At 39.3% G+C, this 16904-nt stretch overlaps 1 long non-coding RNA gene across 2 annotated transcripts in view; it reads right to left on the bottom strand.

The window, feature by feature from the left end:
* LOC141370208 (uncharacterized) overlaps positions 1–16904 on the bottom strand; it is a 94459-nt gene that overhangs the window by 11236 nt on the left and 66319 nt on the right. The gene's annotated exons all lie outside the window — the stretch shown is intronic.

Below are 16904 nucleotides of genomic sequence, written 5' to 3'. Positions count from 1 at the left end.
TGTACAAGGTAGACCATTTGATTCTATTGTGATCAAGAGTAACTGTATTCTCAAGCAGGGTGGTTCAGTGGTTTACCTTGGCTTGTTTTGATTCCCATTGGTACTATAATTTATAATACTATGGTTTTTAACGTCTCAGAGAAAAAGGAGGAAAACATATTATATCAAGTTATTAACACTAAAAGGAAAGAAAGCACTTGCCTATAGTATAAAATGAAATATGACAGGACAAATTGAAGAAGGTCAAAGAAAGTAAGATGTCCTTGTATCCATGTTTCAAAAGGGCAAATGATGTTCAATGCTAAAGAAAAGATTGTAAAGAGTACTGAATCTGATGTAGGTGCTACCATATTATATGATGTCTCTCAATCATCTCTTGAGGTTTGGAAATACTGCATGGAAAGTAGCAATCAAGGAAATTTCTGAGCCTTCTCTCAGAGTATTTGTTAAGTCTTCAAAGACTTGAAAGTCATCAAAGACAAAGCAACTGAAGGGCTGGAGACCAGCATGCAAAGAATTGCAATTCAGGGGAGGTTGCAGAAGATTCAAGACAGTGAAGAGAGAACCAGGAAGACAGACTACTTTTGTAGCTTTATTCCACATGAAGAGATGGCATCTGTCCACATCAACCCTGGAGAACTTCAGAGGCTCATCATCAAAGGAGGCAGCTCTCCTTAGAGATGAGTCTTGTTTGCAAATGAATGGCCTCTAGCACTTCAGTTACACAGGAGAGAAAAAGAACCTCTTCCAGGACAAATACCTAAATATCCCCTGCACAGCTTTTGCCATATTGTTATATCCCTTGGTATAATTTTTTATTTTATTTTTTTAAGATTTTATTTATTTATTTGAAAGACAAAGAGTATAAGCTGGGGGAGGGACAGAGGAGGAGGGAGAAGCAGACTTCCTGCTGAGCAGGGAGCTCAACATGGGGCTTCATCCCAGGACCCTGGGATCATGACCTGAGCTGAAGGCAGATGCTTAACTGACTGAGCCACCCAGGTATAATTTTTTGATTAAATTTTTTCAGATTATAATATATTTTTTCAGACTATAATATATTTACTTAAAGTGGAAAAAATATATGACTATATCATAAATGGAAATCCAGGAAAGTTACTTTAAAAAGAAGGCAACCATTAAAATAAAAATAAATTAATTTTTTTCAGTCCTTAGTTAAGTATTGTACCTTGCTAAAAGTTCTGGGGAGGTGTTGGAGATATAAAACCACAAGACTAAGCCTTTCATCTTGACTACTGAGAAGAGTTTAAAGAAAAGTGAAAGGGGCAAAATCTTACGTATCAGGTGGAATCATCTCTTACACCACTGTTTGTATGATCTAATACGTGCATAAATGGTTAGATACGTTGCTTTCAGTGTTTTGAACAAGCTTTATTCCATAATTTAGAAAATCTTTTCTTTAACTTTCATTCTGTATGGATATTCCCTTGCTCTTAGACTGAAATTCAAGCAGCTCCCTTAATTCTGCTGGTCACTCTGATAATGAAAATCCAAAGATCATATTAAGTGACCAATACATTATCACTTTTAAAACCGTCTTCTGTCTGCTACTGGAGCTGGCTGTAGACAAGGCATGAGAGTCTTACTGCCAGGTTTTCTTTATGTTAAGCTCAAATCTAGTTTCTGGTCTCTCCCATGCCTTGATCCTACCTTTGCTCTTTGGAGACATTCTGAATAAGCCCCACCATTTTCCTGTGAGGCAGTTGAGGAAACACATATAATTGAACACAGTAATCTTGGCTTTTCCTTGATTCTTCATTTAACCCCAAGTTACTCTTCGCTCAATGGTTTCTCAAGACAAAATTTCCTCTTTAAAATTTTCAAACCTATAGAAAAGTTGAAAGATGAATAGGTACCTGTATATTCTTCACCTAGATTTTACTTATGTGTAATTCTTATTTTTCTTAGCTATTTGAAAGAAAGTTGGAAACATCATACCATTTCACACTTAACTATTTTAGCACAACAATGTGTATCTCCTAAGAACAAGGACGTTGTCTTCAAAATGACATCATCATCTCACTTTAGAAAAATAACGGCAAGGGGCGCTTGGCTGGCTCAGTCAGTGGAATGTGCGATTCTTTTTTTTCTTAAGATTTTATTTATTTATTTGACAGAGAGACAGCAAGAGAGGGAACACAAGCAGGGGGAAGACTGAGGAAGCCCGATACGGGGCTCAATCCCAGGACCCTGGGATCATGACCTGAGCCAAAGGCAGACGCTTAATGACTAAGCCACTCAGGCACTCCCAGAATGTGATTCTTGATCTCAGGGTTGTGGGTTTGAGTCCCAAGTTGGGTGTAGAGATTACTTAAAAATAAAATCTTTTTTTAAAAAAGAAAATTAACAGCAATTTAATACATTTGATAAAGTTCTACACAGACCATATAAAATTTCCCTATGATACAAATAATGCTTTTTTAGCTGTTTGTTTTTCAATCTAGGATCATATAAAGGAGCTCACGCTGCATTTGGTTTTCATGATTCTTCAGTCTTTTTAAATGTAGAATAGTCCCTCTAACTTTGTGTGAATGTCATGACATTGCTGAAGTTAAAATTTTAATCCAGCCATCTTGACCGACCTCAATCTGACAAGTCAGGGCCCAAAACCTTTTCCAAACATAGACAGGCAAAAATAATTTATTTTTTTTTAAAGATTTTATTTATTTATTTGAGAGAGAGAGAGAGAATGAGAGATAGAGAGCACAAGAGGGAAGAGGGTCCGAGGGAGAAGCAGACTCCCTGCTGAGCAGGGAGCCTGATGTGGGACTCGATCCCGGGACTCCAGGATCATGACCTGAGCCGAAGGCAGTCGCTTAACCAACTGAGCCACCCAGGCGCCCCACAGGCAAAAATAATTTAGACGAAGATTAATATCTCCTTTCCTTTGATAACTTTTTTAGTAACTGCAATAGACATTTGGTTCCCCTGGTCAAACAGACCATACCCCAGGCCCGTTTTTTTTTGTTTGTTTGTTTTTAATGAACACCTGTCATCCTGGATCCTCCGCATCCTGGACTCTTGAAATTCCATTTTTGACCTTGCTAATAAAACCTTCCTGGTGGATTCTTCCCTATTGGTTTTGATCACTCATGAAAAATAGCTGAGATTGATGTGAGAAACAAAGGCAGAAGAAAAATTATTAAATTTCCTTACTACCTACAGCCCATTGACAAATCCTTGAAACAGGCAGAGTGACATTCCTTTAGGGACTCAACTGCCTAGAAGTTAATACTTCGCTAAAGGCAACAGGTAATCTTAGCCCAATCCCCAGGATCCTGAAAGTCTCCTTTAACATATAAAAATTCCTTTAGAAACTTCCTTTATCTCTACACCCCAAAATACATGTTGGCAATCAGCCCCCAAGCATATGACCCACCGATATACATCTGAAGGGTCTCATGACTAAGGCTTTATTAGATGGTAATAAATGATCTCTTCCCAACAATAGCTAGGCCCCTCAAGGTCCTGGAAACCTTGCTTCCAAATTCCTTGGAGGCTTACATTATCCCTAACCCCCTCCCAACTTGAAAGTATATAATGGGCCACTCATTCCTTACGACCCCAGTGCAGCTCTTTCTTCCCATGGGCCTTTCCCCATGCTTTAATAAAATCACCTTTTTGCACCAATGACATCTCATGAATTCTTTCTTGGCCCTTGGCTTCGAACCCTAACATCTTTTCCTACATCGGAGATGGTTTTAAAAGTTGAATCTCCCCCTCATTCATATAGTTGTCACCCTGATTTGTGACATGCCCACACACGAAGAGCACAGCTTTGCAGCAGGAGAGAAGAGCTGAGCACAGGTGTTAGTCACCCAGGGAGGGCCAGAATGGGGTGGGCTGACGGAACCTTGAGACAAATGCAGGGTCTCGGGTTGGCAAGCAAAGAAAGATGACCCAGGGTCCCAACAATTCCTGTTTTATTCCAGGCAAAGGGCCAGCAAGGACGGGAGGGTGATGATTCCAAGATGGTACTGATGTCTTATCAGTGAACCTAGAATGGAGTCTGATGTGGAACACTCAGAATCCGGGAGAGAGTCAGATGGCAGGAAGGAAATTTGGTGCCTGGACCAACAGGGTCCTTGCCCTCAGGCAAAGTTTCAGGGCATATTTCCTGTCTCCAGGCAGGTTGCTGCATAAAGCAAGCAAGGCTTCAATGGAGAACTTATTTAAATAGAAGGTTAGAACTGGCTTTTGTAAGGGAGACAGAGACTGTGTGAAAAGGGGGTTGTGGCCTGGATCAATAGTAGAGCACTGCCATTTCTGGATTCTACATTCAAAAGACTTTCCCCAGGGCGCCTGGGTGGCTCAGGTCATGATCCCAGGGTCCTGGGTTCGAGTCCCATATCGGGCTCCCTGCTCAGGGTGGAGTCCGCTTCTCCTTCTCCCTCTGCTCCTCCCCCCAACTCGTGATCTGTCTCTCAAATAAAGAAATAAAATCTTAAAAAAATTTTTTTAATTAAAAAAAGAAAGACTCTATCCCCAAACAGTGGTGCTTCCAGGTAGTATGTGTGCATTTGTCATCATTTGCTCCACCTCCTCAAATAAGTCAGCTCAATCCTCACTTTACCTTTTGGCTCAGGACCTAGCTGAAAAACAAAACAAAATCTCAACATGCCCTCAAACCCTCTTCATTAACACAACCTCTGTTTTATCAGACATCAGCAGCCCATTGTGTTTTCAGTTGAAGTAAAAATGAATAATATACTTTGTATTCCAGGGGATTTCTTATGTCCTGCTTTCTTCAGACAATTCTCACGTTTATCTTGGCCCTGAGCTTTTGGCAGATTGTCTTGGGTCTTCCTATAATACTCTTCCACTGCCATCCTCTAGAGCCTGTAGATTGTCCCTGGAGACCAGATATGCTCTATTCTCATCCCCAGTGCTATTGATCTTGCAGGTTGTAAGAGTAAAGGGAAGCCAGGTTGTGCTGCGGTAACAAACGGCCTCCCAAATCACAATGGCTAACACAAAGGTTTATTTCTCATTACACTTCATGTTCATGACAAACCAGTAAGCTTTGCTCATATTGCTTTTACCCTGGGACACTGGTTGATAGAACAGCCTCCATCTGGAACATTGCCAGTCTCATCACTGAGAAAAAGGAGAAATGGCAAACCACACACTGGGTCTAAAAGTGACTGTCGGAAATGACACATAGCACTTCTGCTGACACCTCATTGGCCAAAGGAAATCTCATGGCCTGGCCTGACATCAGTGCTATAGGGAAGTATAATCCTCCCCTAGGGCACATGTATTCAGGGACAATCATTCAGTTTACCATATATGTTGATGCTATTAGGATATATGTTGCTATCAGGGCTCATGTGCCTATCAGGATCGATCTGCTTCTCTATCAGGGTGTATGTGCCATTGCAAAGGGACAAGAAGCTTCTGGGTCATTGGCTATGACTGAGTTTCTGGCTGGTGTATTGACCCCCTAGTTCCTCCCTAGGTCAGGTTTCCAGCCTTTCTTCTTCTCCTCCTCCAGTCCTGCTTAGCGACCAAGCTTAGGTCAGGATTGATAAGCAAGGAACAAGGATGGGATGCCTCCTTTTCCTCTCTTGCTAACAGCTAGGTCACAGGCCTTCCCTGAGCTTCCTTTTTGGCCCATAGAGCTTCTTCCTGAAAGACTGTTTTTGTTTTATTTTGTTATTATTATTTTTTTTCATCCTGGCCAACCATTTCAAAACACACTGCCAGCAGATTCAATTTTTCTTGTGTTTCTTTCTGGAGTGGTTTTTTTTCTTTAGCACTTTTTAAAGTCCCAGTTCATTCTGGGTTTTGGCCTGCCTGGCACTACTGTGACAGGTTTCTGTCATTCTTTTTGATTTATTTCTCTGTAACTCAAATTTCTACTCAAGGCTGAGTACAAATGAGATCACATTTACAGTAATAACTCAAATTTCCCTGATTCATCTTGCCCCCTTGCTCCTGACCTCACCAAAGGTCTTTCCAGTTATTTCTGGGTGTGCCAGGAGCAAGAGCTGGGGTCAGGAGTCCTATCACGTTCTTCTGTCTCGGCCCCTGCCCCACAAATATCCATTGTTGGTGGACCAAACTTGACACTTGGGTTATTTAGGACTCTAGTTGCAAGTCATAGAATCCAGCTTGAGCTAACCTAATCAAAATGGAGAGTATGGTAAGAATACTAGGCCATCTCTCAGAATATCTGGAATATAGCTGGGCCTTAAGAAAGTTCTATTAGACTAGAAAAAGGAAATCTTTAAGAATTTTTCCATATCTCTTTTACCTGCTCATTTCTGGGTGTCTGCTCTATCAGCTTGCCTTTGCAGACTGGCCCTTTCTGCCCTGTGAGCCCACACTGGAAAGATCCTCAAATTCTCCCCAAATCTCAGATCCAATTACTGCTAAGAGAATGCCAGTTCCTTGGGTTTGATCAGGAGTCCAGGTCTAGATTTTAAGTTAAAAATCTAGCACAAGGGGCACCTGGGTGGCTCAGTAGTTGAGTGTCTGCCTTCGGCTCGGGTCATGATCCCAGGGTCCTGGGAATGAGTCCCGCATTGGGCTCCCCGCTTTGCGGGAGGCCTGCTTCTCCATCTCCCACTCCCCCTGCTTGTGTTCCCTCTCTGTCAAATAAATAAATAAAATCTTTAAAAAAAAATCCAGCACAAAAAAAGTAGGGGAGGAGTCTGAGGTTCACTCAATGATTTGACAGAATCAAGTGGGAATGGGGGTGGGGGTGGGGAGAGAAAGATTTTTCTTGAGTTTGCCAGAACTTCCATAACAAAGTACCACAGACTGGGTGGCTTAAACAACAGAAATTTATTTTCTCATAGTTCTGCAGGCCAGAAGTCCAAGAACAGGGTGTCAGCAGGTCTGGTTTCTTTTGAGGTCTCTCTCCTTGGCTTGCAAATGACCTCCTCCTTCTTGCTGTGTCCTCACATGGTCTTTCCTCCATGTCTGTACATCCCTGATGTCTCTCTGTGTGTCCTAATCCCTTCTTCTTTATAAGGACACCAACTGGATTAGATTAGGGCCCATCTAATGGCCTCATTTTAATTTAATTACCTCTAGAAGTCCCATCTTGAAATACAGTCACATTCTGAGTACAGAGGCTTCAACATATAAATTTGGGGCAGACACAGTTCTGAACACAGATCAACATCTGTTGCCTAACAACTTACCCCAAACTTTAGTGGTGTAAAACAAAAAGAAAATTTTTTTAAGTAAGCTTTATGCCCAATGTGGGGCTTGAACTCATGACCCCAGGATCAAGAGTCACATGCTCTAACAACTGAGCCAGCCTGTAAAACAAAATTTTTTATGAACTCATAGATTATGTAGGTCAGAAATTCAGAAAGGGCATAGTGGGGATGGCTCTTCTCTGTTCCATGATGTCTGGGCCCTCAGCTGGGAGTGACACAAATGGCTGGGTGCTGGTCAACAGCTAAGTGAGAGGACCCGTTTCCGAGATGGCTTCTTTACTCACGTGTTTTGTGCTTTGGATAAAATGGCTAAAATATATGATTAGATGGTACTGTCAACCACAACAACTACGTGTGGCCTCTCCATGTGACTTGCACTTCCTGGTCAGATGGCAGCCTTGGGTAAGATGGACCTCTTAAATGTCCATCGAGGGCTCCAAGAATGAGTGTTCCAGGGGTCAAAAAACACAGTGTCACTTCTGTACAATATTGACTGAAGCAGTCACAAGCACAGATAAAACAAGTGCCAGAGAATTGGTGGCCATGTTAGGAAACTGCCACAATAGGTGTGTCCAAAATAGCTACTCCATCACTGTCCCATGTACCCTCTGTGAAACGACTCATTTAATTCTCTCTCCAGACTGTTGGTTCTTGATATCCTCCAAAGTTTGTTAAGCCTTTTTTACTTTTTTTTAAGTTTATGTATTTTTTTTTAAGTAATCTCTACACCCAATCGTGGGGCTCGAATTCATGACCCTAAGATCAAGAGTCACAGGCTCTTCCAAGTGGGCCAGCCAGGCACCCCTGGTAAGCTTTTTATCTGATTAATTCCTCTCAGCACTGATGTGTCATAGCCACACTCAAGTTATTTTCTTGCCATGCATCTTCAGTTTGCAGTATTTCGTGGTTTTTTCAGTATCATCCTCTCTCACAATTTGCTTGTGGATACGTAGGTCTTTCATACTCTGGGGAGAAAGTTGCACTTTTAGTATCCTTTTCCAAAACCATTTTGTTCAGTTGAAAGGAATTAAAGGGGTGTTGAACTTTATTTATATTGAGATACAATGGACATATAACATTATATTAATTACAGGTATACAACGTAATGATTCAATATTTGTATACATTATGAAAGGATCACCATGATAAATCCAGGTGACATCTGTCACCTTATATAGTTACAATTTTTTTCATGTGATGAGAACTTTTAAGATTCTCTTAGCAACTTTCAAATATACAATACAGTGTTATTAACTATAGTCACCATGCTGCACAGTCCATCACCAGGACTTATTTATTTTATAATGAGAGGTTTATATCTCTTGACCACCTTCACTCATGTCACTCACCTCCACCCCCCAACTCTAGCAAAACCAAGCTGTTCTCTGTATCTATGAGGTTTTTAAAATTTCACATATAAGTGAGATCATATGGTATTTGTCTTCCTCCGACTTATTTCCTTTTTTTAAAAGATTTTATTTGTTTATTTGAGAGAGGAAGAGAGACTGAGAGAGAGACAGCACAAGTGGGGGCAGAGGGAGAGGGAGAGGGAGAGGGAGACGGAGAAGCTGGCTCCCACTGAGCAGGGAGCCTGAGATCATGACCTGAGCTGAAGGCAGACATTTCACTGACTGAGCCGCCCAGGTGCCCCTCTGTCTGATTTATTTCACTTGGCATAATTCCCTCAAGGTCCATCCATGTTGTTGTAAACGTCAAGAATTCCTTTTCTTCAGGTGGAATAATATTTCATTTTATATATATATATACACACATATATACATATATATACACAATGTGGTATTTTCTTTATCCATTCATCCATCAGTGGACACTCTAAGTAATGCTGCAGTGAATATGGGGGCACAGATATCTTTTCAGGTTAGTGTTTTTGTTTTCCTCAGAAAAATAGCCAAAAGCAGAGATGCTGGATCATATGACAGTTTTAATTTTTTGAGGCTCCTCCATAGTGGCTGCACCAATTACATTTCTACCAACAGTGCACAAGGGTTCCCTCTTCTCCATATCCTTGCCAACATTTGTTATGTCTTGTGTTTTGATTTTTAGCCATTCTGAGAGGTGTGAGGTGATATTCTCATTATGGTTTTAATTTTCACTTCCCTGATGATTAGTGGTGTTGAGCACCTTTCATGTACCTGTTGGCCATCTGTATGTCTTCTTTGGAAAAAATGTCTATTCAGATCCTCTGCCCATTTTTAATCAGATTTATTTATTTATTTATTTATTTACTTATTTATTTACTTATTTATTTAGCTATTGAGTTGTATGAGTTCCTTATACATTTTGGATATCAACCCTTTATCTGATACATGATTTGCAAAAATTCGTTCCCATTTGGTAAATGGCCTTTTTATTTTGTGGGTTTCCTTTGCTGTGCATAAGCTTTTTAGTTTTAGTCCTATTTGTTTATTTTTGCTTTTGTTGCTTTTGTTTGTGGGATCAAATCCAAAAAATCATAAGCAGGACCAATGTCAAGGAGCTTATTGTCTGTTTTCTTCCAGGAATTTTATGGCTTCAGGGCTTATTTTCAAGTCTTTAATCGATTTTAATTTTTGTATATGCCGGAATACAGTGGTCCAGTTTTATTCTTTTGCATGTGGTTGTCCAGTTTTCCCAACGCTACTTATTGAAGAGGTTTTCAATATGAAATATGAAAGGACTTTCCATATTCTTGGCTCCTTTGTCATAAACTAATTGACCATATATTTGTGGATTTATTTCTGGGCTCTCCATTCTGTTCCGTTGATCTGTGTGTCTGTTTTTATGCCAATACCATACTGTTTTCATTACTATAGCTTTGTAACATAATTTGAAATCAGGAAGAATGATGCCTCCAGGTTTGTTCATCTTTCCTAAGACTGCTTTGTCTATCTGGGGTCTTTTGTGGTTCCAAACAAATTTTAGGATTATTTCTTCTATTTCTTTTTTTTTTAAGATTTTATTTATTTATTTGAGAGAGAGAGAGCATGAGAGAGGGGAGGTCAGAGGGAGAAGCAGACTCCCTCCCGAGCAGGGAGCCTGATGTGGGACTTGATCCCAGGACTCCAGGATTATGATCTGAGCCGAAGGCAGTCGCTAACCAACTGAGCCACCCAGGCGCCCCTATTTCTTCTATTTCTGTAAAAAACTGCCATTGAGTTTTTATAGGGATTGCATTGAATTTGTAGATTGCTTTGGGTAGTATGAACATTTTAACAATATTAATTCTTCCAATTCATTAGCATAGAATATCTTCCCATTTATTTATATCTTTAGTTACTTTCACCAATGTTTTATGGTTTTCAGCATATAGTTCTTTCACCTCCTTGATTAAATTTATTCCCAGGCATTTTATTCTTATTGATGCAATTATAAATGGATTTGCTTTCTTAATTTTGCTTTCTGATAGTTCACTATCAGTGTATAGAAATGTAACAGACTTTTATATTTTGATTTTGTATTCTGAAACTACTGAATTTGTTTATCAGTTCCAACAAGTCTTTAGGATTTTCTATATATAATATCATGTCACATGCAAACAGTGACAGTTTTATTTCTTCCTTTACAATTTGGATGACTTTTATTTCTTTTTCTGCCTAATTGCTCTGGCTAGGACTTCCACTACTATATTGACTAAAAGTGGCAAAAGTGGACATCATTGTCTTGTTCCCTAGTAATTTTTTATTGGATACTGGATCTTGTGAATGTCATATTATTTGGGAATGAGTATTGTATTCCTTAAAGAATGTCAAATATTTTCTGACCAGTAGGTAACTTACTGGCAGGTTAGTTTGGTCCTTTTAAGGTTATTGAAAAGTCTTTTTAGGGTGAGTCTTGAAGAGCTTTTTTCTGGAGCTAATTTAGTCCCATTTCTAAGATATATCCCTTGTGGAGTCTCTACTAAATGTTCTTTGTATTCAGTGAAGTCTCTCTAGTTCGGATGGAAGAAACTCTAATAATTAATGTGTGGGCATGTGGACTATTCATCTTACAGCTCCCCAGTAATTGTTCCTTCCTTGGAAGCTGCTCTTTTCCAGCTTCATGGGGTCTCATCATATATAGTTACAGATTGGTATTTTGTCAAAACATAAGGGAACCCATGCAAATTTCTGAAGTTCTTTCTCTGTGTAGCTCTATCCTCTCTCGTCCTATAAATTCTAATTCCCTGAAATCTAATCTCTGTCTCATTAATCCCAGAAGATTGTCAAACTCTTTCTGTGTCATAGTCTAAGAATTATTATAGGACAGAAAACCTAGGAAATGGAAGGGAGGCTCACCTCTTTTATTTTTCTTTTCTCAGGGATAAAGTCCACTGTTACCTTATATCTAATATCTAAAAATAGGTGTTTCCTATATTTTGTCCACTTTTCTAGTTGATTACAGTGGGAGGGTAATTCCAGATTCTTAATCTCTCCTGGCTGGAAAAAAAAAAAGGCAGGATATTTAAATACTTAATCAAAACATTCAAGCTAAGGAGCTTAGCTACTTCAATTGTGTACTAATCTATGTCCAAGCTTCCTGGAATTCAAAGATTATAAGGGCAATAACTTCTGTACCTGTTCTTTAAGAATATAAACTCACAACTGGCCGTGTACATCATCAAATACATTGAACTTTCTTCTGCATCAGAAACATTCCCAGTCAAAAGGAAAGAATTTTATTTATAGAATCCTCTTCTCCCTGGCCATTTAATTGTCTTTTTGTGTTTTCTTAAAACTGCTTTCTTATAGTGTGGAGCATATGTATGATTACTTCTTAGCTTTCCCTTCCCCCATTCTGACACTCTCAATTCTGATGAAACTCAGAATTCTATCATTTCCACATCATTGTAATTTCTTCATTTTTCTTTAGAATTTGGTCCAAATTTGTGAGTTCTCTTTACTCCTTCCACCACCTGGGAAAGTGATTATAAGGGCAGAATTTACCAGTGCACTGTTTTTAGAAGATTGGGACTTTGCACAGACATCTGTCTGTTCAGGAGAAGTTCCCCATCCTTATTATATCTTGTCTCTAGGCCAATCTTGTAATCTGCATGAGGAAAGCATTCCTGAGGCAGTTCTCCTATTACATTCACCCCATCTATTCTTCTCTGTGTTTAATTTCAGCCAAATGGCCTCTGAATCCATTTTACTGATGGGGAGGGTGTATAGAATTGGTCTTAGCATAGAATATGGCTCTTTCTAGATAACAATGTCTCATAGTTAAATGACGATTATTTGTTATTTTTCCCAGATCTCTTGCCCTCTATTATTTTGCAAAGCAAGGGTAGGGCAGCAAGCACAGGCAACATTGTCAACAGCCATCAAACCCCCAGGTTAGGAGGAAGGAGTGTCAGGCTCAAGGAAAGATGGGTTAGTAATGTAAACAGAGAAGTGGAGGAGTGAAAGCAGCCATATCTATTTTGGGTTTTTGTTTTTTGGTTTTTGGTGTTTTGGTGGTGGTTTGGTAAATATAAATAGGGCCTGTGCCTTTTTTTTTTTTTTTTTACTGATTAGAATTTCGTAAGGTCTCATGATTTTTGAAAACTACAATATATTTTCCATGACCCATAATTTACTATCATACACATATTGGCTCCTGGGATTTATACTAAAGGAATGTGCACACCCAAATAAAAAAATAGCTGGCTCTGTGTGCCCTGAATATCAAATATGAAAGGATCAGGTACTGATAAGCTAATTAGAGTATTAATATATACAAAAAGCAGTCCAAGCAGGAAACAAAAGTAATACAGAGTTTTTTATTTTTTTTTATTTTTTTAATTATTTTTTTTATTTTTTTTTAAAGATTTTATTTATTTGTTTGAGAGAGAGAATGAGAGAGAGAGAGAGAGCATGAGAGGGGGGAGGGTCAGAGGGAGAAGCAGACTCCCTGCTGAGCAGGGAGCCCGATGCAGGACTCGATCCTGGGACTCCAGGATCATGACCTGAGCCGAAGGCAGTTGCTTAACCAACTGAGCCACCCAGGCGCCCAATACAGAGTTTTTTAAAGTACAGTATTTATATCCCTCACCAGACATAACTGATAAGATAAAAGATCAATTTTTCCTAATGCTAAATGAAATACATTTTCTCCCTCTTCAAATATTATGAACATTATTTTCATAAAACCATAAGATAAATGTGAGATGATTGGTTCTACCCATATTCAAATGGTTCAGTAGCATTTCCCAGAACCATCATGCATATGTCACACACACACACATACACACACAGACACACATGGTTGGGTGAGGAAGCGACAGAAAGAGAAGCTAGAGACAAGACAATTGTATACTTGAAATAAGAGTGAATTATGTGACTATCATCCTAGTGTTCAAAAAAGTAGTGACATATTATCTTGGAAAAATGCTTAAAAAGTCATAAAAGATGGGGTGCCTGGGTGGCTCAGTCCATTGAACATCCAACTCTTGATTCAGCTCAGGTCATGACCTCAGGATCATGAGATAGAGCCCTGCATTGGGCTCCACATTCAATGTGGAGCCTGCTTAAAATTATCTCTCTCCCTCTCCATCTGCCCCTCCCCCTATTCTCTCTTAAAAAAAATACATAAAAGAATAGAATACTAAATTGTATTCTTCAGTATGGCCAACTATGTAAACTAAAAGCACATACAATATTAGATGTGACTTCTGGTTGAACATTATAGACTGAATGCAAGTATTTCTCTGTTGCCTCCTGAAGCCACAGTTAAATGATGACAAAATAATTGCTAAAAAAAAAACCCAAAAAACTAACAAAGAGAATACACCCAAAAGGTAAAAGAAAATGCCATTAGAGATATCAGTGGATGAGAGACATCATTTAAATTTTAGATCCCTGATAACAGATATGCAAATGTTAACTGACTTGGAAAGGCAGAGAAAGCTGAAGAAGTAAGACATAAACAAAAAAGGAAGCCAATTCATGCCTCCATACCCATGAAAGGCTCAGGAATTTGTGAAGTTGATTATATTTGATAGCAGAGGTACAGAATTTCTTAACCATCTATTTTAAAAACTTTTAGACCATACAGGTCTTCTTGCTGCCTTCACACAACCAGACACAATCCCAGGCAAAATACTGAAGATTTATTGACCTGAGAGTTCAACCAGAGGAAGTCAAGATGTTCAGATAAATTACTGGATGGGAACTAGTAGAAAAAGAGGGATATTAACTGAGTGATCCCATTTCCCCTACTCACCTCCAAGAACACAACCTATCAGACTGTATACTTTTTTTATACTGAAAACTGAATTTCACTCTATTCTGGCTTTTAAAAAAAGACCTACAGATATTCACAATTGGGTATTTCTTCACAAAATAGCCAGATTGTTCCATGTTCATGGATTGCAAGGACAAATATTGTGAAAATGTCTATGCTACCTAGAGCAATCTACACATTTAATGCAATTCCTATCAAAATACCATCAACTTTTTTCAAAGAAATGGAACAAATAATCCTAAAATTTGTATGGAACCAGAAAAGACCCTGAATAGCCAGAGGAATGTTCAAAAAGAAAAGCAAAGCTGGTGGCATCACAATTCCAGACTTCAAGCTCTATTACAAAGCTGTAATCATCAAGACAGTATGGTACTGGCACAAAAACAGACACATAGAACAATGGAACAGAATAGAGAGCCCAGAAATGGACCCTCAACTTTATGGTCAACTAATCTTCGACAAAGCAGGAAAGATGTCCAATGGAAAAAAGACAGTCTCTTCAACAAATGGTGTTGGGAAAATTGGACAGCCACATGCAGAAGAATGAAACTGGACCATTTCCTTACACCACACACAAAAATAGACTCCAAATGGTTGAAAGACCTAAATGTGAGACAGGAGTCCATCAAAATCCTAGAGGAGAACACAGGCAGCAACCTCTTCGATCTCAGCCACAGCAACTCCTTCCTAGAAACATCGCCAAAGGCAAGGGAAGCAAGGGCAAAAATGAACTATTGGGACTTCATCAAGATAAAAAGCTTTTGCACAGCAAAGGAAATAGTCAACAAAACCAAAAGACAACCGACAGAATGGGAGAAGGTATTTGTAAATGACATATCAGATAAAGGGCTAGTATCCAAAATCTATAAAGAACTTACAAATTCAACACCCAAAGAACAAATAATCCAATCAAGAAATGGGCAGAGGACATGAACAGACATTTCTGCAAGGAAGACATCCAAATGGCCAACAGACACATGAAAAAGTGTCCGACATCACTCATCATCAGGGAAATCCAAATCAAAACCTCAATGAGATACTACCTCACACCAGTCAGAATGGCTAAAATTAACAAGTCAAGAAACAACAGATGTTGGCGAGGATGCAGAGAAAGGGGAATCCTCCTACACTGTTGGTGGGAATGCAAGCTGCTGCAGCCACTCTGGAAAACAGTATGGAGTTTCCTCATAAAGTTAAAAATAGTATTACCCAGCAATTGCACTATTGGGTATTCACCCCAAAGATAAAAATGTAGTGATCCAAAGGGGTACATGCACCCCAATGTTTATAGCAGCAATGTCCACAAAAGCCAAACTATGGAAAGAACCAAGATGTCCGTCAACAGATGAATGGATAAGAAGACATGGTACACACACACACACACACACACACACACACACACACACACACACACACACAATGGAATATTATGCAGCCATCAAAAAACCGAAATCTTGCCTTTGCCACAACGTGGATGGAACTAGAGGGTATTATGCTAAGCAAAATAAGTCAATCAGAGAAATTTGAGAAACAAGACAGAGGATCATAGGGGAAGGGAAGAAAAAATGAAACAAGATGAAACCAGAGAGGGAGATAAACCATAAGTGACTCTTAATCTCAGGAAACAAACTGAGGGTTGCTGGAGTGGTGGGGGGTGGGAGGGATGGGGTGGCTGGGTGATGGACACTGGGGAGGGTATGTGCTATGGTGAGCGCTGTGAATTGTGTAAGACTGATGAATCACAGACCTGTACCCCTGAAACAAATAATACATTATATGTTAAAAAAAAAAAAAAGATAGTAGGAAGGGAAAAATGAAGGGGGCAAATCGGAGGGGGAGACAAACCATGAGAGACTATGGCCTCTGAGAAACAAACTGAGGGTTCTAGAGGGGAGGGGGGTGGGGGGATGGGTTAGCCTGGTGATGGGTATTAAAGAGGGCACGTTCTGCATGGAGCACTAGGTGTTATATGCAAACAATGAATCATGGAACACTACATCAAAAACTAATGATGTAATGTATGGTGACTAACATAATAAAACAAAATTTTAAAAAATAGCCAGACTGTCTTCTAGGAAAGTCTACCATACCACCTGCACAAAGAGCTCTCAATTAGCTTTTGAGGCCCTCACTCAACATATTTAGAAAATGAAGGATCACCAGGCATTCGGAGACAAACCCTAACAGTAAGCATAAGGACCAGAACAGGTGGGAATAAGAGGAAACCCCAAGGAAAAATAGTAAATACCAAGATCAGAAGAAGACTTCAAATCATTAACATCCTCAGAGATTTGGGAGAATTATTACATCTAAAAGAGGGTCAGATTGCTGTACTTAAATTATAAATATAATGGCTGATGTATAAAAATCAATAGAATAGTTGGAGAATAAAGTGGAGATATCTTCCAGAAATTAGAACAGAAAGACAATGAGATGGAAAATTGGATAGAAAAGAGAAGAAAATGAGAGGATCAGACAGGAGATTCTACATTGTACTAACAGACATTCTAG

Source organism: Callorhinus ursinus, unplaced genomic scaffold (assembly GCF_003265705.2).
Source record: "Callorhinus ursinus isolate GAN/ISIS: 27379988/994484 unplaced genomic scaffold, GSC_fseal_2.0 scaffold28, whole genome shotgun sequence".
NCBI classification, from domain to species: domain Eukaryota; kingdom Metazoa; phylum Chordata; class Mammalia; order Carnivora; family Otariidae; genus Callorhinus; species Callorhinus ursinus.
This window is presented reverse-complemented; position numbering and strand designations above follow the sequence as displayed.